Raw genomic sequence first — 26,191 nt, 5'->3', positions numbered from 1 at the left:
CAGGAGGGCTGAGGGTCCGCGATGATGTTGGGACAACATGACAGGCTTTTGGTGTAGATGCTTCAATTCATTCTGTGCAGTGCTAGCGCCTCCACCCACCACAGGCTCCAGGAGTGCTGGAGGCAGTCCCTATGCTGGAGGCAGTCCCTATGCTGGAGGCAGTCCCTATGGTAGAATCCTTACAGACTTCCACCTGATAGACTCAAACTCAGGCCAGGAGTATATTGAAACATGATCTCTTTATTTGGCATCCACTGCATACAGTCTGGTCATACAACGAATACTGGGTCCCAGACCTCTGGATGGTACCTGTGGCAAATCTTGCTTTGGGCCTTATCACAATCCCTAATGGGACTGATCATATAGTCCCACCCCGCAGGACAAAACACAGCTTACAACTCCCAGTACTAGAGTCAGATCTCTCTCACCCACTTGCATCCCACTCTCCACTTTCTCCCCCACTGTCTCTCTCTCCCCCACTGTCTCTCTCTCCCCCACTGTCTTTCTCTCCCCCACTTGTACCCTACTGTCCCTCTCCCCAACTTGTACCCTACTGTCTCTCTATCCTCCACTTGCACCCTACTGTTCCTCTCTCCCTCACTTGCACCCCACTGTCCCTCTATCCTCCACTTGCACCCCACTGTTCCTCTCTCCCTCACTTGTACCCTACTGTCCCTCTCTCCCACATGCATCCCACTGTCCCTCTCTCCCACATGCAGCCCACTGTCCCTCTCTCCCACGTGCAGCCCACTGTTCCTCTCTCCCACGTACAGCCCACTGTCCCTCTCTCCCATGTGCAGCCCACTGTCCCTCTCTCCCACATGCAGCCCACTGTCCCTCTCTCCCACGTGCAGCCAACTGTCCGTCTCTCTCCCACATCCACCCCAATGTTCCTTTCTCCCTCATTTGCACCCCACTGTCCATCCTCCCCCACTTGCACCCCACTGTCCATCCTCCTCCACTTGCACCCCACTGTCCCTCTCTCCCCCATGTGCACCCTCTTGTCCCTTGCTCCCCCTTGTTCACCCCCTGTTCACTCCCCAACTTGCACCCCACTGTCCTTCTCTTCACTATGTGCACCCCGTTGTCCCTCTCTCCCCATCCTGCATCGTATTGCATTTGTTTTTTCTTGTACCCCATTGACACTTCCTCCACTTCATTGCCAGTTCACAATCCACTGCCTACTTTTCCGTCTCTCATCACCATCCACACACCACTGCCGTCTATCTCTACTGGGAGCCCATAAAAACCTTGGAGATTTGGGCATTGTAGACGGACGCTCACAGAGGTACACAATGGAGACTTTTATAAGGTGAAATTATAACGAGGCTTTATTGTGCCTTTTCCTTAACATCAGGAAACCATCCAAACAAGGGGGAAACAAAGCTTCTATTCACTTGGGAGTGGTTCTAGTGAAATACTATGCAATTCACAACTTCCTTAGTTAAGCCTGTCTCCCAGCCCCAAACACATAGCATGAAATGAACAGATATAAAAAGTCTTGTTAATCAAAGTCTTATCTGTTAGCTGGCTGCTGTAGGGGAAGCTTCTCTGCTCTCCTGGAACCGCACCCGTGTGTGCACAGAAAATGTCAGCATCCAGGTTTAGAAGTCTTATTTGTCAGCTCCAGAGATCTGTGTTCTCTTGGTCAGTCTCTCCTGGGAGACTCGAGAACCTCTGCTCTGTCTCCAAAGTTCAGCTCACACGTGAGCTAAGGAGTCACTTCCTGTCTCAAGGGCAGGCTTTTTCTACCACCTGTAATCAGGCAGGTGGTGTTAGTTAATTTGCTACCAGCAGTTAACCACCACACTGCTGGATTAGAGGCACATTACCTGAACAGGGATAACTCCCCTGTTACAGGCATGCCAAAGCATTTCCGTCTAATTTATTTAATATAGTATTATATTTATTGAACAAAAAACATTATTTCCTATGAAGAAAACAGCAGCCATTTTGTTCTACTCCCAAGAATCCAAAAAATACAAGGCTATAAGTTTAGAGCCATGTTTCTCAACTCTCTCCAAAAGACACCCCAGCCAGGACATGTTTTAGGGATAACCAGCTAATCACACATTCATATTTGAGGCAAGTGCAAATGCGTGCTTAGTGATATATTGATTATTCATAAATCTTGTCTAGTTAAGTTGTACTGAAGAAAGGGTTGAGAAACACTGGTTTACACTATTAAATCACAAGAAAATAGATGCCAATAGCTGAAAATAAAAAGAATGCTCTGTCAGGATGGTTTATGTACGTAGGGGAAAAGTTTGAGTGAACTCAACGGCCATACATTCATAGATAACTATTTCTTGCAGAAATAAAAAATAAAAAATCTCTACTTTTCTGGGAGAATAATTGATTTACTTTTTAATTAATATCACAACATTATCTTGAAAACTTCTCAATGTCAAAAACATTGATGCTGGGCTAACTGTAATTATAAGGGTAAAGCCTTAATAACATCTGGTACAGTAAGAACCTGGGGCGCTTGGAAAAAGTTAATATTATTTATAAGAAAACACTTTTATCTTTGAGTTCAGAAAATTATACTTTAGGGCAGAAATAGATGGTTTGGAGGATTGTAGAGAACGGCAATCCTCCGTCCTCATAGTTTTGTTTGAATAAAGTCCACTGTGAGCTTGGAGGTCAGAGAACCATCTTTCTCCTTAAATTTCCCACGTGGACTGCAATTTTTCATAATGCTAAAACTTCAGGACTTCAGCGAAGTGCAGAAACATGCCAGTATTTCTTTTGTAGCATTGTAAAAGTGTGGTGTACTGTAGGGATAGGAAAACTTGTATACTTAGATATGATTTATGCATTGTTCGTGGGGACTGTGCACTTCAATTTAAAGATGGAAATGCTGTTCTATTACTACTCTTGTTTTAGTTTTCTGGATGGCAAAGAGGTCAATTGACTTGCAGCTGCTTATCATTGTGAATGACATCAGTAGGCAGCACCAAACAAAAAAGGTTTCCTTGGTATGCCAAGTGTAGACAGCCCCAAGCTGCACAATGGGGTACAGAGTCATGTCAATTACAAAAACATATAAACAGTTACATACTGTACAGGACAAACCTGCACAGACAGATACAAAGAGGTATTGAGGGCCCTGCACATGAGAGTTTACAATCTGGAGGGAATGAGGGACAATGTCGAAACAAGGTAAGGTAGCTGCTTATTGTAGGGTAAGGTGTGGCTCAGATTAGAATATGGACCAGTCTGACACCTGAAGACATTAGGGTTTTTTTGGGGGGGGGGAGGGGTGGAGATTGGTCCAGTCACATACCTGGTCCCAATGGGGTTGGAGTAGGTGAGGAGTTGGATGTTAGAGGTATGACAAGTAGGCTTCCTTGACAAGGGGAGTTTTCACTGAGTTTTTAAACATCTGAAAGTTGCGGGAGAGTCTGATATGTGGTAGGGATTTCCAGACAGAGGGGGCAGCACAGTAGAAGTCTTGCAGGCGGGAGTGGAAAGAGGTAATAAGGGGGAAGAAAAGGTGAATGTTGTGGGCAGAACGTAGGGGGCGTGCAGGTATGTATTTGTGGATGAGGGCTGAGATGTAAGGGGGCCGTGTCGTTGAGACCTTTGTAAGTCATTACTAAGGTTTTAAATGTAATTCTAGAGGAAGACTGTGTAGGGATATGCATAGTGGAGCTGTAGAAGGGGAGCAATGAGTCTAGCAGCAGCATTTTGGATGGATTGGAGTTGAGAGAGGTGTACAAGGGGAATGCCAACCAAGAGAAGGTTGCAGTAATCGAGGAGGGACATGATGAGTAAGTGGATTAGGATTTTAGCTGCATCATGATTGAGAAAAGGGCGTATCTTGGCGATATTTTGTACGTGGAAATGGCAGGACTTCATGAGGGACTGAATGGGAGGAATTAAAGAAAGGTCAAAGATGACCCCTCAACAGCGGGTTTGAGGTGTTGAGGAGATTGTGGTGTTATTTACAGTGAAGGAGAGTGTTGGTGTAGCTGTGACAGTGGAAGGAGGAAAGAATATTACTTCTGTTTTGGACATGCTTAGCTTCAGGTAGTGGTGAGACATCCAGGAAAAGATTGCAGATAGACATTTGGAGATACGGGACAGGAGAGAGGGGGAAAGGCCAGGGGAGGAGAGATAGATTTGGGTGTAATCAGCATAAAGATGATACTGAAAACCAAAAGATTTTATTAGTTCACCAAGAGAAGAGGTGTAGAGTGAGAAGAGCAGACGTTTAAGTACAGAGCCTTGTGGGACCCAACACAGAGCGGGAGTGAAGAGGAGGAGATACCAGAGAAGGAAACACTGAAGGAGTGGTTGGATAGGTAGGACGTGTGAGCCAGCAGAAGGCGGCGTCACGGAGGCCAATGGAGTGGAGAATATTTAGGAGAAGGGGATGATTGACAGTGTTGAAAGCAGCAGAGATCAAGGAGAATTAGCATGGAGAAATTACCCTTAGCTGTGAATAGGTCATTGGTCAGTTTGTTAGTGCTGTCTCGTGGAGTGCAGAGGATGAAAACCAGATTGTAAAGAGTAAAGCAGGGAGTTTGAGAGAAAGTGAGTCTGGCTGTTGTATACAAGTTGCTCAAGTAGTTTGGAGACAAAGGGGATAAGAGAGAGAGGGCGGTAATTAGAGGGGGAGGAGTCAGGTTTCTTGAGAATGGGCGTGATGAGTGCATGTTTGAAAGAAGATGGGAATATGCCAGAGGCGAGAGAGAGGGTACGAAGGTTAGGGTGGGGCTTGGTGTGCCAGAGAAGGTGCGGAGGAGATGTGAGGGAATAGGATCAATGGGGCAGGATATAGGGCGAAATGGAGAGGAGTGTGGAGAACTCATCCTCGGTCACAAGGAAAAATGAGCTGAGAGTGAGGTGTGCAAGGGGAAATAAGTGTTGTGTATGGAGCTTTACATGAAGAGATGTCATGTCTGATAGACTTAATCTTGTCTGGGAAGTAGGCGGGGAGGTCTCGGGCTATGAGAGTGGAGGAGGGTGTAGTTGTAGTTGGGCGGAGAAGGGAGTTAAAGGTGGCATTGAGGGTTAGAGGACAAAGTTTGATTGAAAATAAGTCGGTTTGCTTGGCAAGGGAGAGGGCAGTGTTGTAGAAGGTGAGTATAAATTTATAGTGGATGAAGTCTGCTTTTGAGCGGGATTTCCTCAGTAATGTTCAGCAGTGCGTGAGCAGTTTTACAAATAGCGGGTGAAAGGTGTGTGCCACGGTTGTGGCTTGGATTGTCGAGGGCGATGTGTGATAGCGAGAGCAGTTTTGTCTAAGGCTGATGAGAGTTTGCTGTTGAATTGAGAGGATGCTAGGTTGAGTCAGGAATGAGTAGAGATGGGAGAGAGGAGAGGTTGTAGAGATGTTGAAAATTGGGGGGGGGGGGGTCTAGGGTACTGTATGTAGATTTCTGTATGTGTATGTGGAAGTAGGTGTTGTGGAAGGTGCACATGGTAGAGTGAGGTTAAAGGTTATGAGGTGATGACCAGAGAGAGGAAATGGCATGTTAGAGATGTTAGAGACAGAGCAGAAGTGGGCATAAACCAGGTCAAGGATGGGCAGCTGAGGTGGGAGTGAGAATGTTAATAATTATGTTAACGTCTCCTAGTATGACATTAGGTGTGTCAGAAGAGAGGAAGTGAGGCTGCAAAGTTATCAAAAATTCAGGATGTAGGCCCAGGGGGATGATAGATGACAGTGACATGGAGAGAAATGGGGGAAAACAGATGGACAGCGTGGATATCGAAGGATGAGAAGGAGAAGGAGGGAAATTCGGGCATGACATGAAATGTGCAGCATGGGGAAAGTAGTAGGTCAACTCCTCCACCCGGTTTATTCCCTGATCTGGGGGTGTGGCTGAGGGGGCGGATTTTTTAGTGATATATATATATATATATATATATATATATATATATATATATATATATATATATATATATATATATGATGCATTTAGGAAATGGCTGCACACTAAGTGTTAAGTATCCTACAGAGAGTGTCTGTGCAAGATAGAAAAAAAATATGCAATTAAAGAAAAGACCAGAATGGTCTAATTATCAGCACCAGACAAAATATATGCAAACATTTTTGCATATATTTTGTCTGGTGCTGATAATTAGACCAGTACACACAGTGATGTATCCCCTGACTGCACTTTAGAATCTGTGCCAAAGGCATAGGATTTACTAGGTGCCAAAGTGTGTGGCCTGCTGTTAGCAATTGTGTCTAAAAGCCATAATGAACAGCAGTGTGTAACGGAGGGGAACGGGGGTGATGGTACACATGAAGCTCCTCCTGCTCAGCTCTTACCCTCAATAACATACCCCTACACACAGGGGGAGGGAAAGGGTGGGCACATAGGTGGATGGAGGACCCTGTGGCATGGACTATGCCGTCCCTGCGGGGTGAAAGTGAACCTGATTGCAGCTCTCCGTGGGGGTGTTACGCCGCAGTTCTCAGCTCTCCTAGGTCTCCGGCAGCGATCCCGTGGGTATGGCTAGACTGCTTGTGGTCGCGTGATGTGTGACATCCTGGCGTTTGGTAGCGCCATGAGAGCTGAGAACTGCTAGAGGAGTTCAATATGGATTACTATGCTTAAAGTTCCACTAGCCATAGACAGACTCTGCGTTCTGGCTAAATGTGTGCAAAGACACTAATACTGTGTTTCACACTGACCCCCACAGCATTGGCTCTATTGTTCTACTTGTTGGTTAAGTTTGGGTTACCATACCCTCAGCCATCCGGGCTAACGTGATTGCTCTATATAGGCACACATTGGTAGTGCTTATTATAGGTATACAACATTATAGTGCTTTATTAGTTTAATACTTTTTTTAGACATTCTCTTTATTCTCATTGTTTGGTTCTCATTTTTTAATGCATTCCCTTTAAATCTGATTTTAAACATTATCATATCCACGCTACTATCTGGACATCCGTTAATGTCGCCTTATTTTCTCATTTGTGACAGTTATATATAAATAATTGTTTTCCCCTCACAAGCACTGAGTGCATGCTATAGGGACCTGTCCGCTCTGAGTGTCTGTGCTCCGCCCAGACGTTTCTGCTTTTGTGTTCAATTTAGCTTCCCTAGTGCACCTGCTTGTTGGATGAGCTCCGGTCATCATAGGTAGAGTGGGTATCTTCTTGTGCATATCTTCTTGTGTGTATATCTTATGACCTGTGGAGTGCACAAGCAGCATGTGGTGTGTGCACTTTGGCCCCTGCCAGAAGATTGCTGCTTTTGACAGTGTCCGGGTGTGTTTAGAGGGTTTGTTGAGGGAATTGGAGGATGGGGTAGTCATGTGAGTATGATGTGATGAGTGAGTGGACGAGGAGAAGTTTTGGGGGAGACTGCAGTATGTGAGGGTGAGGTTAAATGGTGCACCCTACAAATGTAGAACATGAGTGTAGTAGTGAACTCACCAAAAGCTGTCCAGTAATATCCTAACACAGATAATGTTTCTGAAAGATACAGACAAACTAGACAGACTGTTATCCACCTCTTGTCTAACTCCTGTATAACTCTATTAGTCCCTTATAAATGTTCCATTTGAAATGGGCCCACTTGAAATGCTTCCCCCATGCTATTTGCAGACTTAGGGCCTCATGCAGTAAGCGACGATTATGTGAAATCGGCAAGCTTATCGATTAGTCATGTTATTGGCGTTTTTCCCTCTCCGTATGCAGTAAGTGCCGAATACATTCAAAATCAACCCGAAAACAAATCCGCCCACTCTCACGATGATGAGCCGATCACACACAGGTGTATCGGCGTGCGTGGCGGGGTGCTGTTAGGTTGCACAATCACAAATCTTGCTGAATCAGGCGAAACAAGCATGTTTTTGATTGCGCGCCATATTTAAAGGCAACGTGTACTGCTAATCATTCTCTGTGTTGTTGGGAGTGAGAGAGAGAGAGAGACGCACAGAGCTGGACGATTGAACATTTGCATATTGACTGAGAGACTTGTTGTGTATTGGGTGAGCTTTGTCCTTTGTTGTTTTGTTTACATCTTTGTCTTGTTTTATATGTGGAAGTGGGTCGTGTGATTGCCTGTACATTTCTTGTCTGTTTTTTGTGAGTGCTGGAAGTATGCCCGCAAAGCGTGGGAAGAGTGATGCTGGTGGGAGTGGGAGTGCTACTCGTGCGAGTACGCGTCGGAGTGAACGTTCTGTTCAGGGGAGTGATGTTGCTGGTGCACCGAGTGGTGTTGCTGGGAGTGGGAGTGCTGTTGTTGGGAGTGGGAGTGCTGGTGCTGCGAGTGGTGTTGCTGGGAGTGGGAGTGCTGTTGTTGGGAGTGGGAGTGCTGTTGCTGTGAGTGGGAGTGCTGGTGCTGGGAGTGCTGGTGCTAGGAGTGTGAGTGCTGGTGCTAGGAGTGTGAGTGCTGGTGCTAGGAGTGTGAGTGCTGGTGCTAGGAGTGGGAGTGCTGGTGCTGGGAGTGCTGCTGGTGGCGCAGTTGCTGATGGGGTGTCTGGTGGTGGCGTGCTTGCTGGTGGCCAGCTTTTGGAGGCTCTTCCATTGGAAGAAGGAGAGTCCAGTCAGCACCAGCCAAGCTCTGACCCTAAACCTGCTCGGAAAAAACGTGTGGAGAAGCCACGTAATCCTCGCTTCAATGACCAGGAAAATAGGGCTCTTGTCACTGGCATTCTGGAGCACTATGACAGTATATATGGACATTTAGTAGGTAAGTGTAACTTTACATTTATTATTCAAATACATGTGATCCTAGGTCATCTGAGTTTTGTTCATATGCAAATATGGGTACACAATATCTTTCTATGTTCATTAGTGTGGAAACACAGCTTTTTATCATGCCTTACAAGGACAAATAAACACAGGCGGTCAATTTGCCAGAACTGCATACAATATGAATGCAACCTTGCTTACATGTATAGGTTTAGTAGTGAATGCTCATGTGCTGCACATATTACACATAAAACAGCATGTTTGCTATCACTTGGAACAGCTAGCAGTGTAGGAAACTGGTGCTTATATTATTATTCATTTACCTCATATCTTTTATATGTTTTTCAAGGGCGGACAAGTGCAGCAAGCAAAAAAGAAATGTGGGACACAATAGTCATTGGTGTCAATGCCTGTGGGAATAGTGTCAGGGACAAGTATCATTGTCGGAAAAGATTTGATGATATTAGGTCCAAATTGAAAAAGAAAATACAACACCAACGCGTGCATGCTACTGGCACTGGAGGTGGGCCCACACCACAACGTCTCATATTGACTCCATTGGAGGAGCTGCTTCGGCCAAAATTACTTACCGTCGTCGTGGAAGGCTTGGCTGGTGACCGTGACATTGGAATTTATCCGTCACAATTTCCAGCAGGTGATAAATATTACTGTACTAGGCGTGTCGTTGCTTACAGTTATTTTGCATAGTTACACTGCTTTTTATACTGTCTTCACAATATAAGCATACCTGCATCTATATATGTATATGTCTGATTCTGTATATATATATCTCAAAATAGACATATATGTAGTAGTCCTACTAAAAGCAGTAACTAATATAGCACGTGCCATTGCGTGCTCATTTACATGTGAATTCCCAAAATGCATAGCTGCAGTGGAAGCAATTGATGGTGGGCGAAGATGGGGAACAACAGGGTAGTACACGTGTAACACATGTTCATGAGAAATTATTAGTAGCTACAGGTACAGAACAGAAATATGTATCATGTTATTGTGTATTTTATTGATTTTACTCCGACAAACATGACATTACTGCCTATTTTAAGCATGCATCAAAGAAATTGCATGTAACGGCCTACAAACATCACTGGCACTAACACATCTATAGTTGCTTATGAAAAGGTCCATTTTTGCTTTATGTCATATACAGACAGCATAATGAGGCACACGTAGCATATGTTATGTCATTGTTTTCATAACTTAAACACTGCAGATGACTACTTAGCTCATCTACCATTGTGTTAAAGCAGCTGCAATTAATATCTCATCACAGCATACACTTCAACAGAGGGGGTGGGGTTCAGCACACACACTAATTACAGCCTCATTTCACGGTCAACTTAGTTCACACCATTTGCACCTGTTTCAAGTCATTGAAAGGTGTGGCTGATTAGGCTTTTTGGGGAAGGGAATACCTTTCTTACAACCTGAATAGCACAACTGAAGTTAATCACACTCATTGGAAAGCTTAACTCTAGCTACTAAATGCCCCAACAACTCATTACTTATCAAAGCGTACGTCACACATTAGTTCACTCATATCTATAGTTGAACTACTATGAAAGACACATTATCACACACTGCATGTGTTGTCTTGTTGAGTCACAGCCACATTCAGGTGTGCCACATCTTCGATTAATGTACCACACATATCCTCTACCAAAAATAACACTTTTTGCAATATGACCACCTTCATGATAACCATTGTGAATGGTCATCTCATGATAGTTATGTACATTATGATACTGATATCACTACACAACATATGATTTTTATGTACTCATTTAATCTATTTATCCTCACGCATTACTGCAGAAACATAGTATGTTGTATGTTAGGGAACTCAAAACTTCTAAGTACACAGGCATGTACATTGTTATTACAACTATTTATGTTCACTTTCACACACACATTTTCGGTTAAGGAACTGATGTTGTTAGTTAATCATAAATACAGAACATACAATAAGTGTTTGTTCAATATTTACACATGTAAATGTAAAACTTATGTTATTGTTATATATAGTTGCCCCTGGAGGACATGTGTCACCTGAGATGGAACAAGTGTCTTCACCTGGGTCAGCCAGCTCAACACTACTAGAAGGTGAGTGTATCATTTGCTGGCCATATAATATGTGCTCTTCTATATGTTATGTTGTCATGTGCATTATTTGTTTTGCACATCTTCTTTAAATAGGATTACTTAGTGTCAGTGAAAATTAAGTGTAAGGCAACATGTATTGTGTTAGTGATGTTAATTATCATGTAGGACTTCTGAGTTTAGAGCAACTTTTCATTCATTCATATTTCATACTGAGTCCAAACATTATTCGTAAGTCAAGGTAGTTTTTAATGAGGTTATAAAACGTATGCTAACATGTTAGGTGTTACTTAGGACACAGTACAATTACATAGTAACACAGCATACATTAACATGCCATTTAATAATGTGTACATTTCTTTTTAGAACATCATGGTGATGAGGATGATGAGTATGATGAGGATGACGCCACAGAAGAGACTGAAATACAATCATGTGACCATGAAGAGGTGCCAATAGAAACTGTTGTACCGCCAAATCGTCCATCAACTTCCACATACGATGCAATTGTAGCTTCAGAGGGAAAAATAGTGGACGCAGAAAATCGTCGCCATTCAGACATGATGACAGTGCTGGAAAGGATGATTGGACTGCAGGAAGAAACAGTATCACAATTGGCACATCTCCACAGAGTCTTCATTGAAGTGCCTAAACAGTTGCAAAAAATCAACACCTCATTTGAAGCATTAGTTGTTCAGCAAACACAAGCTAATTACTGGAGAATGACTAATGTACCACAATTCAACACCTCCCAGCCAGGATCTGTTCATGCAGGTCAGTTTTCACCACAATCATCTGAGATTCATTCACCAGGCCCAAATGTTACCGGTCAAGTAGCAGACATTGCTGTGCAGGTTCCTGATGACATCCTACCGCTGCCATCTCTACAAATTCAGCAGCAGACACCTACAAAGGAGGCGACAAAAACAAAACAAGACACACATGAAACAGACCAACCATCACTTGTGCAGTGTCTACCAACTTGCTCACATGTGTCACTGGGCACAAGCCCTGTCCGTGAACAGTCACTACCCAAAAGCCCTGTAGGTGAGTCGCTGCCCAAAAGCCCTGTAGGTGAATCGCTGCCCAAAAGCCCTGTAGGTGAATCACTGCCCACAAGCCCTGTAGGTGAGTCACTGGCCACAAGCCCTGTAGGTGAATCACTGCCCACAAGCCCTGTAGGTGAGTCACTGGCCACAAGCCCTGTAGGTGAATCACTGCCCACAAGCCCTGTAGGTGAGTCACTGGCCACAAGCCCTGTAGGTGAATCACTGCCCACAAGCCCTGTAGGTGAACTGTCACTGGCCACAAGCCCTGCCCGTGAAGTGCCAGAGGCCACTCAAAGTGGCTCTGTTGTGCCTAAAGTTGGTGGCAAAAGAAAAAGGAAAATTCAAGAGACAACAAGCAGGCCTGTTACTCGCTCGCAAAAGGAACAAAAAAAATAAATGTTATAATTCAGAAAATATGTCTTTGGCCTTGTTTTGTTGACTTCAGATTATCTAATTACTATTGTATGTATGCTGAAGACTGTGTTGTTTCCAAACTTTCAACTATGTTCTTGTACACGTGAAGGTTTGGAAATGTTAACACTCATAATTAATTGTGTTATAAATATTTATGTTGTAATCGTCTGTTCAGTAATGGTCCACCAGGAGCCAGTTGCTAAGTTTAGAGAAGCTGCCATTGACTTTGCATCAAAACATTGCATTTGGGTGTGTTAATTGATGTAAGAATTGCATATGCATATTAGTCACATGCAATTATTAAAACACCTAAGTAAGTGCAAACATCTTTCTTGTACGTGTACAGCAGGATTATGTGTAAATTATTACTTACCTTTGCCTTGCTTGGCCATTGTAATTTTGTCCTTTAATCAGTTGTGTGTTCGTTTCTATAACATCTCAGAATGTATAATAATATATATACACACACACACACTGAGTGTGAGTGTGAGTGTGAGTATATATATATATATGTATATATATGTATATATGTGTATATATATATATGTATATATGTGTATATATATATATGTATATATGTGTATATATATATGTGTATATATATATATGTATATATGTGTATATATATATATGTATATATGTGTATATATATGTGTATATATATGTATATATATGTGTGTGTGTATATATATATATATATATATATATATATATATATATATATATATATATATATATATATATAGTACTATATAAACTGGTATACACAAACTAATACACTTCATGCTTCCTTGTGAAAGCACACTATTTTAATAATACAGGCCTAATGTTTGAGAAATATCCTAAGTATGAGACTCTAACAGTATTGTGCTTAAACAAATGTTTATTACTTAATTCAATCATGTTTCTCACCATTTAAATAGGTTTCATACAAGGTATACTTAATGCCATCAATGTTGTGTGTACTCCTGCAATATAAAAAAAAAAAAAATATTATATATAAATATATATATATTTTTATAAGAGATATATTTATATATATATATATATATATATATATATATATATATATATATACACACGTATTTAAACTCATGCAGACAGGGAGTTAACCAGACTTTCACATACACACAGAAATGTAAGCGGGGAAAAAACATTTCTTTTTGCAGGTGTGTTTTTACTGATATGCCTGGCTAAGAAATATTTTCACACACTGGCCTTTGTTAGTTTTCAAAAAAACACTATGTGAACGCATTCACAGTCTAGGGATGTTTTTCACAAACGAGATAAAAGAAGGAGAAATGTTTCTCCCACAGTCCCATATCACGAACCACAACTGTTAACCCAATTAGACAACCAAATCCAATTGGCGTTTGAAATAAGGAGTCAAAGTAGTTACTTTTGTTGACCTTGACAAGGAAAAACAGGAGTTTGTTAGCCATTCAGCACATTCATTTTGATGAGCAAATAACACAGACCTGCACACAGCTTTTGTGCTACTCAGACATGGCTGATGAATTCGTTAACAATATTAATCCCCTTTTAGGGTATAAGTACATGATCTGTGAAGCCATCTTGAACAGTCGCGGACAGAAAGCAAGCACACGCCAAATCGATGATTTCATTCGAGCAAAATATCCTTATTACCAAGACCGTAAGCATGCACGGAATTTTAATTCCTCAATAAGATTCACTTTATCAAGTAATGACTTTTTTGAACGTGACCAGGATAAGCTACAACACACCTATGGTTTCTGGAAGATTGCCCCGGAAAAACAATTTATCCTGAAAGACGGCACTTATATTGTCGTGAAAGGCATATTTATTCCTAATGGCAATAGCAATGTATCCGCTACTACTGATCCGTTTGAATCGATACGTGCTGCAATATCTGCAGCCTCCATTCCTGAAACCCACATTGTACAAGAACAAAAGTACTATGATTATGTACCAAGCCTTTCAGCTGAAATTGCATTGGAATGGGAACCGGAAGAAATGAACCTACCTCCCGACCAATTATTTGAAGAAAGCAGTGGCGATTCCTATGAGCGCATCCTGGAGGAGATATGTGCCATACTGGATTCAGCGGTTGGGTTAAGCGTGGATGAAAATGGCTTGCATTTCTGGAGCGACCAGTTGCAGCCAGGCGAAGAGTTAATTCTAGAAGAATGGTAAATATAACAATCGTTATGCGTTGACTCTGCGTTTAAATTTTTTTTTTTTTTGTAACCACCATTTTCACTTTCAATGCGTGGATACAGCGTAACATTGCAGACTGCATAACATGTAGCGATCACAAACAAATTGTTTCCTAATACAATATAGTAGGACCTGAAAGAGTAGTACACATTGCTGACGGAATAAATATACGTACTTTCCTATCCCTTTAAACATATTAGCAACATTTTACCATTACTCTAACACATACCTGTTTTGTTATCATGCAACATCTACAACATTGAAAACCGGGTCCACCACGTATGACGTGGGACCCTTGTCATGGGCCAAGGCGTCCTTAAAAAGGATTACTGATGTAAGCCCCGCCCCCAAGCGACGTGCGCGCCTCAAAGCCTATTGGCTGTCATGTTTTGTTATAGTAACGGTAACTGCAGTGTGTGATGCGTGCGGCTCAGTGTTTGTAGGCGTACCCTGGGCGTTAGCCGAATGTTAATTGAGTGGGAGGAGTGTTAGCGTGCGTTTCACGCTGGCTTAACATGACGTCACACGTATTGCATTTGCGCATTGTGTTATCGGCCGTGCTTTCTGTTCAAACACGTCTGTTTAAAAAGAATACAGATGTACTCGTTTAGAACGAATGTAGTTTCGTCTTCATTGTATTTGAAATAAAGATGTTATGTTTACTGGTATTTTCAACATGTATTGAACGCACAACGTACGCTTTGTTTTGCGCATGCGCTAACAGTTAGTGGAGCCAAGCGTGAAGTGCGTGCGCACACAAAGATGTGCGCGCACATCTTTCAGTATACAGGCAACGTTCACTTCTTATACATAGTTATGCCTGCTACAAATTTAAAGAAACATTACATACTGATGAACAGTTTTACTTCTAACATATAAGTGACTGACGTGTGTATCTACACAATCATATAGAGCTGCGTAACGCGTTGTCACGGATGCATATCTAGTAAGGTGCCATCTTTGACCATCATGTGTTTGCTGTATTTCAGAGATGTCGGGGAAGATACAATCGGATCAATGTATGATTTCAGAAGAGTCTACCTTTATATGAGATGATTGTGAGGAGGAGCCACCGACTACTATACTACATATGGAACTAATTTTATATTGCTTGCAGCGCTTATTAACAAACAATTAAAAATGTGATACCCTTATGCCTATATTGCATAAGCACTTAATTAACATAATGATGTTGCAAAAGAGTGCCTCATGAATTTTTATTGAGTGTTCTTTAATGACTACTAACATTTTATGACATGGTGTGTTTTATATATAACAACCATTCCCACTCTGCTAACACATTTGTGTATTCTAATATGTAATGGAACGTATGACTGTCGAAACTATGTAACAATAATAATAATAATATGAGCATGTTCATGTATAGGGCTGCTAGTTGTACGCAGCGATTTACAGACACATGTTTCAGCCTGAGGTCCCTGGCCCGTGGAACGTACAAATGTTTTTTTGCCGCATGAGGCACAGGGAGATAAAGTGACTTGGCCAAGGTCACAAGGAGCCCACACCGGGAATTGAACCAGACTCCCCTGCTTCAAACTATCAGTGCCAGTGTGTGTCTTTACTCACTGAGCCACTCCTTCTCCCAATGTAAAGGACACTTACAACCAAGTAGCCATTTATTTTTAAAATCTCTTGTTACATGGGTATGTAGATAAAATGGTTTGGGACTGTAGCAAATAATGTTAGTGGCCAGATGTTATGGTCCCCTCCAATGCATGATGTTCTGAATATGACATCACCATCATGTTATGAAGTACGCTTCTGTGTATATTTCATTAACCTAACTAACTATAGTTTACTGTGTTTATTAATCGTTTAGAAATACATAGTATAGTCAATATGATGATATAAGCTACCATAATAAAGCTGGTGTTATCATTTGTCGGTGTTATACATGGATCCTACACCAATTGATAGAGACACAAACAGTTGTCTTAAAAAGTGTGTCTATGCTAGTGATGAATGTGCTCCCGTAAGTAAACAAATAAGTACAGTTATCCCCTTTTCTCCAACCACCTCTATATTACATTAATGGAAATTATAAGGAAACCTACATAAAATGTGATGAAATGTGAGTAATCATTTTGTAATACAATGCACATGAAAGCTCAAGAGTAGCTAAATGCATATACATGATACAGAAAGTACATATATGTAACATTTGTGTTTAAACCAATATGTTGGGTTTTTAGTTCCAATAATTATAGGAAGATTGAGGTAGCCACATCTTATGAGAGATGTCAGCAAATATACATACCATGATCAGTCATACTGGAGATATACCTATAATGCAAAGGAACAATATATAAATTGCAAACATTGACATGCCATCTTCAGTACCGTAAACAACACAGCAAAGTGTGTATTTGGTGTTAAATGTACAACACCATGTATATTTCATGACATTCAAAATGTAAATCAGCCTGGTGTACACATCATATGGATGTACATGTTACACTGCACCAATAACATTGTATGTAAGCATACTAGAAGCATGAATGATTATGGGCATAATATGTGTTTTGTCTTAGCATAAGGAATAACACAATGCTAAAATATTATTGCTTTGTTACCCAAGTTGTATTCACATACACACAACTAAAGTACAATTGAAGAGGATTATATAACCTGTGCAACAATAACATACCGGTGCCACATCCCTTTGTGCACACAGCAGAGAAAAGAAAGGTGTGCAACCCATATTCATCTGTGTCCTAACAGAAGGTTATATAAAGAAACATTATTGTTAATATAACATAATTAAACTATAAAAGTAGTACTAGGAACATATGAGTTTGTACTTACAAGAAAAAAATGAATTGATGAGATTCTGTCGTGTCTGGCCACCACTGGCTGTTTGTTCATTTTCAGCAGCTACATGGGTGGGATGCTCGTCTACCAAAGCCTCAGCTAGGTCTGACTGTACATTGTGCCTGAGTGCAACATTGTGCAAAATGCAACAGGCAAGGATAATATCAGACACTTTTTGAGGCTTGTATAGAAGAGCCCCACCAGTTCTGTCCAGACACCTAAACCTGGTCTTGAGTAGGCCAAATGTCCTCTCTATAACAGATCTTGTAGATATATGGGCTGCATTGTACCTGTCCTCTGCTTCAGTTTGAGGGTTTAGCACCGGAGTCAAGAGCCACGGCCTAATTCCGTATCCTGAGTCACCTATAATGAATGGAGCACACATAAGCTGACATTAGTGATCAAATTGTACAATGCCAACATTCCTAAATCAACATGTGTTTTGTGTTAGAACATGTAAATATGTACTCACCCAGCAGCCAACCAGGTTCAAAATGTCCCTCTTCGAACGCATGGAAGACTGAAGAGTTCCTCAGGATAGAGGAATCGTGACTGGAACCAGGGAACTTGGGTACCACATGCATTATCCTCATCGTGGCATCACATACCACCTGTACATTGAGTGAATGGTAGTGCTTCCGATTGCGGTACACATGCTCACTCTGACTAGGTGCAATCAAAGCAACATGTGTGCAATCGATTGCACCCAGCACACATGGTATCCCTGCTATATTATAAAAGCCAGTCCTGACTTCCAGCCACTCTGTCGCCTCTGTAGGAAAATGAATATAATTCCTAGCGCGTCTATTGAGTGCATAGAGAAACTGGGTCAAGGCCCGCGAGAATGTAGATTGCGAGACCCCGCCCACTATGCCCACAGTTGTCTGGTATGACGCGGAAGCAAGATAATGTAATGAGCACAGCATTTTAACAAGCCCAGGGACTGCACGACCTCTGGCTGTGAAAAAATCTAAATCCCCCCTTATCTCCTCATAAAGAGCTAAGATTGCTGCTGAACTCAAACGATAGCGACTTACAATCTCCTCCTCACTCATCCCATCTAACAGGGTTCTCTCCCTGTACAGACGCGGACGAGGCACAAGTTGTCTCCTCTGTCTTCTCCTCTGATCTCCTGTCCCTCTACCTGTCCCTCGGCCTGTCCCTCTCCCTGTCCCTGTCGTATCCGCGTCACTGTCACTGTCCCTCGGTGTGTCCCTCCCTTGCCCTATATGATTGTCTTCATCATCAAGCATGTCATAGAAAAGAATGTTCCTCCGTCTCCTAAACATTCGCAACATTTTGAAATGAGTAGCTGTGAATGAGCAGGTAATGTGCGTCCTTTAAATAGGTATGTGATGATGTCAGGTGACATAGTAAAATGCAAGGTGTTACATTAACATAATAAAGTACTTCTGTGGCAAGCTGTGTGCACTTGTTGTTCTAAGTATTTGTTGTGTGTATTCTGCAGGGAATGATGATATTTGGCAATGATGTGACGTGATGCTTTGTAGAAACATTGCTTGCAAATAAATAGTTGCATGTGCAATGCATGTAAAACTTGTGAACGCAAGAGTCAGTCATGTAATGAGACAAAAAGGCTGAGATTGATGTGGGAAAAGTTTTGTGTAACATGTGTAATTATCCATGTTATTGTGACATGTTGCCAACAATGAATAGTCGTGTGCATATGCATGCATTTGTGTAATGAGGATAGTTGGTATAAAATGAGTTTACAAGGTGTCCCAATGATGAATTACTGTACATGTGCGTATAAGTTAGGTTGAAGTGCTTGTAATGCAACGGTTATAATGTAAATATGCAATGTGATTGCGCGTCCAATAAGTGACGTCATGAAAATAGGGAGGACCAAACGTAGATGTAAACATGAGAATTTAGATGTACATGAAGGTTTAAAGATGCGTGACACATTACAAGCATTGTGTAATGTAAAGGAACATGAATATACGGTGTATGTGTGACATGTGTGACATGTGTAACATCATGTAAACAATTGTCGATCAATGCAGTAAAATGTGTGCTATGATGTGAGGTTCTCCTTTAAGAGTTGAGTATAGTATTTTCCCTTGCCACATCATCACATGATGAGTAATGTGACCCGCAAATGCTGCAAACATGTAAAAGTCGAATGTTATGCAAATAAGACACGTCAGCTGTGACACAATGCAGGGAATGCCCCCACACTGTAATGCAAATCCCCCTTGTATTGTGAGCAATGAAACGTAAACAGTACTATACTGTTATACGTCCCCGCTCCATTGACTTCCATTGATGTACAGAAGATGTTTTTTTTCTAAGTGCCGTTCCGGCAGCCTTAGCGATCGTTCTCCCGTCCAAACTGCCAACTTTAGTTGGCGGGAGAAATCGGCCATAACATCTCAATTTCGTAGTGCCGATCAGCCCCGATAAGCTGTTTTTTTTTGTTGAATCCAGCCGATTTAAAAAAGTGGCGATCAGTGTCGAAAACAGGCTTATCGGCAGGCGACTGGCCATAACCAAATAATCGGCTCCGAAACCTGGCGATATGAAGCACTTATCGGCGCTTACTGAATCTCAAACCCAATTTTGGCTATAACATGGCCATATTTCCCTTATCAACGCTTACTGCATGAGGCCCTTATACTCCTAAACACTTACATGACCCTCTCACCTCCAATAAAACAGAGCAGACAATTGGCAGACAGTATAAGATAACATCACACTAACACCCCAACCCCGAACATACCAGATTAAACAAAATACAATTCTGGAAGGCGGGTAGAATTATAATCAGAAGGGTTATCCGGTGAATCAAATGAGGCAAAATTAGGTTCATACATGCAGGGGAGGATATATACCAATATTCATCAATAAACTAAAAAGTGTATTTGAATTGCATGCTTATATCTTTCCATTTGTAATGGAACTTCAACCATATTCAGTTAAACCTTATATTTACTAAACAATAAATATTTGTATCTCTACCATTTGGTTACGCTTTAGAGCTCAGTTTATGAAAGCTTTTCAACATGCAAACTATTTGAATATTGTATACGCTATATTTTTGTCTCTCAGAGCTAGCATCCATCAGTCAAAAGAAAGTTCATTAAAATAAAATGTCAAGATACAGTAGTTTGCAGTTACAGACAATTAGAAATGTAGGAAATGTCAACTTAAAATCACTGGTTTCCAGTTTTGGGCGATAAACTGAGCATGAGTTTTTTTGTGCATATTTCATCTCAGTGTCTTCATATGCACAAAGTAATAATAAGGTTATAACTATTCATTTAATTTGTGATATAATTACACAAGTAGGAGCCACTGTAAATTAGGATAGGCATTGACTCATACTAATGAGTCAGTGAAATATAACCTATTTTCTGTCGACGTTGATTGCAAGCCATATTGTTGTCAACCTACTGTTTCTCTGTTTTATCAAGAGAGTCTAGTTGGCTCTTGATTTTTCAAGTGGCTATTTCTCTTAGCAATGGTGTTCTCGATTGCAAGTCAAAATTCCTAGGGTTAGCTGGATAACAAGGGTTGTATTGAAATCTCAAGGTGACGTATAGGCGGGTTATGCATCTTTGCCATGTTCTACTAAACAAATGAGATATGATAAAAGTACTACTCTTGCCAAACGACATAAATCACATCTCTTCTATATTATATTACTTCATGCTAGGTCCGAAAGAGGTGCAATACAGATATAACTTGTGCCATTGGCCACAGTGTCATCATAAAAATGTGCAGTGTATACCACATTTCAACAATAATATACCATAGTGTATCAAAATATATCACAATATATCTTGTTCGAATTACCAATGTCAGAGTTACGAATCATGAGTCACTTTCTCTGTAAGACAAAGCATGCTAAATACTGGGGAAAGTGTGCATATTTTGAGATTTAGGCCATACCAGTACAAAGAATATAAACACACAGAAAATGTAACCAAGAAGGGCACTCAATCATAACCATACAGGTTAAGATTGAGTGCCCTCACTAGGTTACATTTTCTTTGTGTTTATATTCAGTTCATTACCTAGGGAGCACCATCACAACACACTACATATTCAGCTGTTGCGGGGGTACCCCTCTAGTACACGCCATACAAAGAATGCCTGGAATGTGTTCTTAGGTTAAGGAAGATCTTAAACCATAAAGGTGGATATTTTTGCTTTTTTAGTATGTTGATGTAACCATATGTATAGTGTATGTTTTATATTAACTTGCCCTTTATGTAACTGTCATATTAATTTCTATATTGTGAACAATATATATGTACTGTATTACTTTTTGTCTAGAGCACTGGATTCAAGAACATGAGCTACTTATTATATTTGTTTTGCTTGACTTATGATGGCTTCATAATTACTTTTCAAACATGGCAGAGAGCAAAGCTAACAATTTACCTGGCTCTTTGAGGACTGTCAAACACTCTTATCAGCAAAATACATTAGTTAAAGACTGTACAGCCCCTCCAAGCAATGTTAAAAGTTACAAACAAAAATGAAACTGCTTAGACAGTACTTGTACAGTATTACTGAAAAAAAGTGTCAATCAACTACATTTGATCTATTAAACATGCCATTAGCCTACACTTTCCTTCTAGGCAGGAGAGCCCCTTTAAGGTACAGTACTTTGTAGTACTTTGCCCCATACTTCAAGGAAAAAAAGTTTTTTTAAGAATGAAACATTAGAGATAGATCAGCATAATATCAGATTAACAGAATGTTCTTGTCATCAGATCCTCTACGTAGGATGTGATTGTCAATCAAGTGTTTGCTTCTTTGCTTTTCACCTCCACACTGCTTCTACCCAAACCCTTCTCTTCCACTCTTGACTCTGTATCTCCTGTTAGAGTTACAGGTTATAAGCTGCACTCCTCTGCTCCTTCTATCACTTTCCTCTTGCTCCTATTCCCCCACATCTTATCAGATCTTTTGCTTTTTAGCCAGTCCATACGTCGCCATGTCCTTTGGCATTTCCCCATATTCTATAAGCATACAGTTGTCACATCTATTCTCATAAAGTATACCCTTAACCCTAGATGCCTTACTCACAGCTCCCCTTGCTCCCTCCTGCCTTTTGCCTTTGGACTGTTTGAATGTCTGGTCTTCTGATGTATTGTCAACTTTCGTAAATGTAGTGCCCTTCTTGACCCAATCTGCAATCCAGTTTTTGTGCAGCTCACTCAACTGAAACTGTCCTTACAGAAATAGCCAATGATCTCCATAAAGCAACATTTTCCCCTGACCTTTTCCTTGTCTATTCTCTTCTCCTTCAGATTCTCCACTGTTTTGGTATCTGAAATAAAGCTCTATTCTGGTTTTCCTCATAGCTTTCCCAATGCTGCTTGTCCAACTCTTTTACTAACATGTCTTCATCCTCTGTTAATCTTTCTGCTAGTGTACCTGAGGGCTCTGTTCTGGGACCTCCCCTTTCTCTCTACGCACACTTGGTGACCTCATCAATTCCTTTGGCACTACATCTTTGCAGATGACACACAGAAATATCTATTCACTCCAAGTCTCACACCCCTGCAATCCAGTCCCACGTCTGAAAGGGTATATCTTGGCTACATCCTTGTTGATGTTGCTCTGCATCTCAAACTTAATATGCTTCAATCTGAGCTTTTGATATTTCCATCTAAATATGGTCTAAAATCCCCTTTTTCCATCTCATTAAACAAAACCACCATTTACCCAGTCACCAAAGTATGTTGCCTAGATTTACATTTGACTCCTCTTTCTACCTTTTTAACCACATTCATGCTCTGGTTTCAATCTGTTGCTTCTTCCTCTGTAACAATGCGAAGATCCATTCTTTCCTCTGTCACGCTACTGCTAAAATTCTAATGCATGCCCTTATCCACTCCGAATGCATGCCCATAACCTACTAGCAACAGGTCTTCCTGCTTCACAACTTTTGCCCTATCAATCTATGCAAAATGCTGCATCTAGAATGATTTCACTTTCTCCCAGAACAGTGTCTGCTCGTCTCCTCATTAAATCACTCTCCTGGCTTCCTATCAAGTTCCGGATCACCTACAAAGTTCTCCATCTCACCTTCAAGGATTTTAACTCATTTGCTCTTCCCTGAATGGAGACAGAGATTCACCAGGCGCTTCCACAGATGTCCAGGTCAAACAGTGGATAACAATTAACAATAATATACTGTAAACAATTAAAATATTAAAAGATCTTAATACAGACGGTGACACACTGCAGCTCGACCTTCACCGGATCTTCCTTGTTGAACCTTGGGGTGCGTTATGGGGGAGAGAAGTCAGGGAGGGCAATTCACCAGTGGAAATATAAAAAACAAAACACACAATAATAGTGCAACCCGGTGAGGAAAGCAGATCTACACGACCTATAACTGCCTGAATTACTGGTAATAATCAGCAGATGACCAAATAATATTGAGAACACTCACATTGACATACAGTGGTTGAATGAAAAGGACACTCAATCACTGCAGTTACAGAAATGATGTAAAATGCCAATCAGGAAATGGGGGTAAACAAATCACTATTGGATGATGATACATACACCCTCAGACACTTGAGAGAAGATCACCCTGCTCTATTGGCTGCCGCAGCATCTGAGGTCGGGAGCCGTCACGTGGAGCTCCCGGTTGGAGGGGATTGTACCCGGAAGTACTGTGCACGCGCTGACCGGAGGAACCGCCGAGCGCAGCGTATCCTGCGGTCCTGTAGCGTCACGTTTGGATACATACCCTCTGCCAGAACGCTGCCTGTCTGCCTTATGCCCTAATACAGGGCTCTCTTGTGAGTTTTCACTGCCCACCGCTGCTGCGGATTCTGTACATCTTAATATATTATTGTTTTGCCCACATTCTTATTCTGAGTGGTTTCTGTTATTGTGGTTTTTATTTGCATTAACTGCTGAGGGTGTATGTATCATCATCCAATCAGTGATTGGCATTTTACATCATTTCTGTAACTGCAGTGATTGAGTGTCCTTTTCATTCAACCACTGTATGTCAATGTGAGTGTTCTCAATATTATTTGGTCATCTGCTGATTTTTACCAGTAATTCAGGCAGTTATAGGTCGTGTAGATCTGCTTTCCTCACAGGGTTGCACTATTATTGTGTGTTTTGTTTTTTATATTTCCACTGGTGAATTGCGCTCCCTGACTTCTCCCCCCCACAACGCACTTCCCTGAATATCAGCTCTGATTTGTTTGCCCCTGTCTCCTGCACTCTGCTCATAACTGTCTCCTTTCTTCCCCTACAACCTCCACTGTCTCTCGCCTAAACCCTCTGTAGATCACTGCCCTATACCTGTGTAATTTTCTCACATTTGGTACACTCCAAGCACCTTCTTTCGTCACCTTCAAATTAAACCTAAAAACATCTTCTAAATTAAGAATTTCAGTATGTCAAAAAAAGATATAGAGTGCACAGCTACAGAGAGTTGGGTGAAGTAGAATGAAAACGCGCACGAAATGCGTAGGAGATTTTCTTACCTCCGTTTTTTATTATGTTTGTTCTAATAAATGAATGTTTCATTCTACTTGACCCAACTCTGTGGCTGTGCGCTATATATCATTTTTTTACATACCTGGATTCTACAAACGGCTGCACGCCTGCTGGAGACACACAGATCAGGGACAAAAGTGAGTAATATTATATTGAGTCTCATTAATATATCTGTCTGGGGACTATCCCAACGAGGCTTTGAGGGGTGGATTTATTTTCACAAGCTCATTGCCTTCAGGGAAACATTGTCCCTTATTATAGACATCTTTTGAGACTCCTCACTTAATATTTCAAATATATATTTGTGTAGATCACACATTATCCCTGTTTTTCTGTGTCTCTATATTCCAATTTTTGAGTAGTAAATATACACAATATAATCTATGATCCAGTACTTGAGCACCAAAACCACAGCATCTTGCAATATTTCCGGAAGAATTCCAGTAGCCTGGACTCATGCCTTGTGTCCCACACCCACGCCCACAGAGGCATTTACCACGTACTGCACTTACACCTACCCTTACGATCTCTAACTCTCCCACCATGCAACTTTGGCCTCGGCCAGGGCGGCGCTGTGTGTGGCCAGTGTGAGCGAGCGCCTGCTCCCGCTCGGCGCTTAGGGCAAGCAAATTTGGTTTTGCTGCTCGCAAGTGCGTCACGTGAGCGGTTCGCCCAATGAGGGCGAACCAGCTCCGTGACGTCGTGGGCGCGCCCCCAGGCAAGCGCACTCCTAGCCACGAATAGCCCGGCCGAGCAGGGCGCAGCGCACGAGCGCCAGCACACCCGCTCCCTGCCTGGCCGCAGCCTCTGATTGTAAGCTCTACAGGACCGGAACTTCCTTTCCTGTTGTCTGGTTTTATGTTTGTTGGACTTTTTGTATAATAATTCTCTGTATTCTATTGTCTCTTTTGTAAAGTACTGCATACACTATTGGTGCTATATGAATAAAAATGTACATTTATACTGTACATATAAATGATCAACTTCTAGCCCACCCTGTCCCTTTGAGAGCCAATAAAGATAAGGAGGGTTTTTTTTTGCCTTTGAACATACATACAGTAGTGATTTCCCACAAAAGGGAATCACACCTCTCCTATGTCTTACTTTACCATGTTTACAGAGTCATCATTTTAAAATACAGTTTAAAAAAACACTGGGTAGTAAATACAGTAGCTGTCAATCACCTAGATACACCTACTTAAAGCAGCAATATAACTTTCATTTATTATTTATTGTTTAAAAAAAAAAAAAAAAAAAAAATATATATATATATTATGATAGGATTGAAGTAGGGGGTCTCTGGAGCTGAACTGTTAATTTCGGCTCCAGGGACCCTTCTCCCAGAGATACTTAAATCCGTAGGAGTGCCGGTATCTCTCTGGAGTTTAAATGTCCCGGTAAC

At 41.4% G+C, this 26,191-nt stretch overlaps 1 protein-coding gene across 3 annotated transcripts in view; it reads left to right on the top strand.

The window, feature by feature from the left end:
• The window catches only part of ANO4 (anoctamin 4), a 192,579-nt gene that overhangs the window by 53,535 nt on the left and 112,853 nt on the right, over positions 1-26,191 (top strand). The window lies entirely within an intron of this gene.

This window comes from Ascaphus truei, chromosome 5, assembly GCF_040206685.1.
Source record: "Ascaphus truei isolate aAscTru1 chromosome 5, aAscTru1.hap1, whole genome shotgun sequence".
Lineage (NCBI taxonomy): Eukaryota > Metazoa > Chordata > Amphibia > Anura > Ascaphidae > Ascaphus > Ascaphus truei.
The sequence above is the reverse complement of the archived record's forward strand: the minus strand, read 5'-3'. Positions and strand labels throughout refer to the sequence as shown.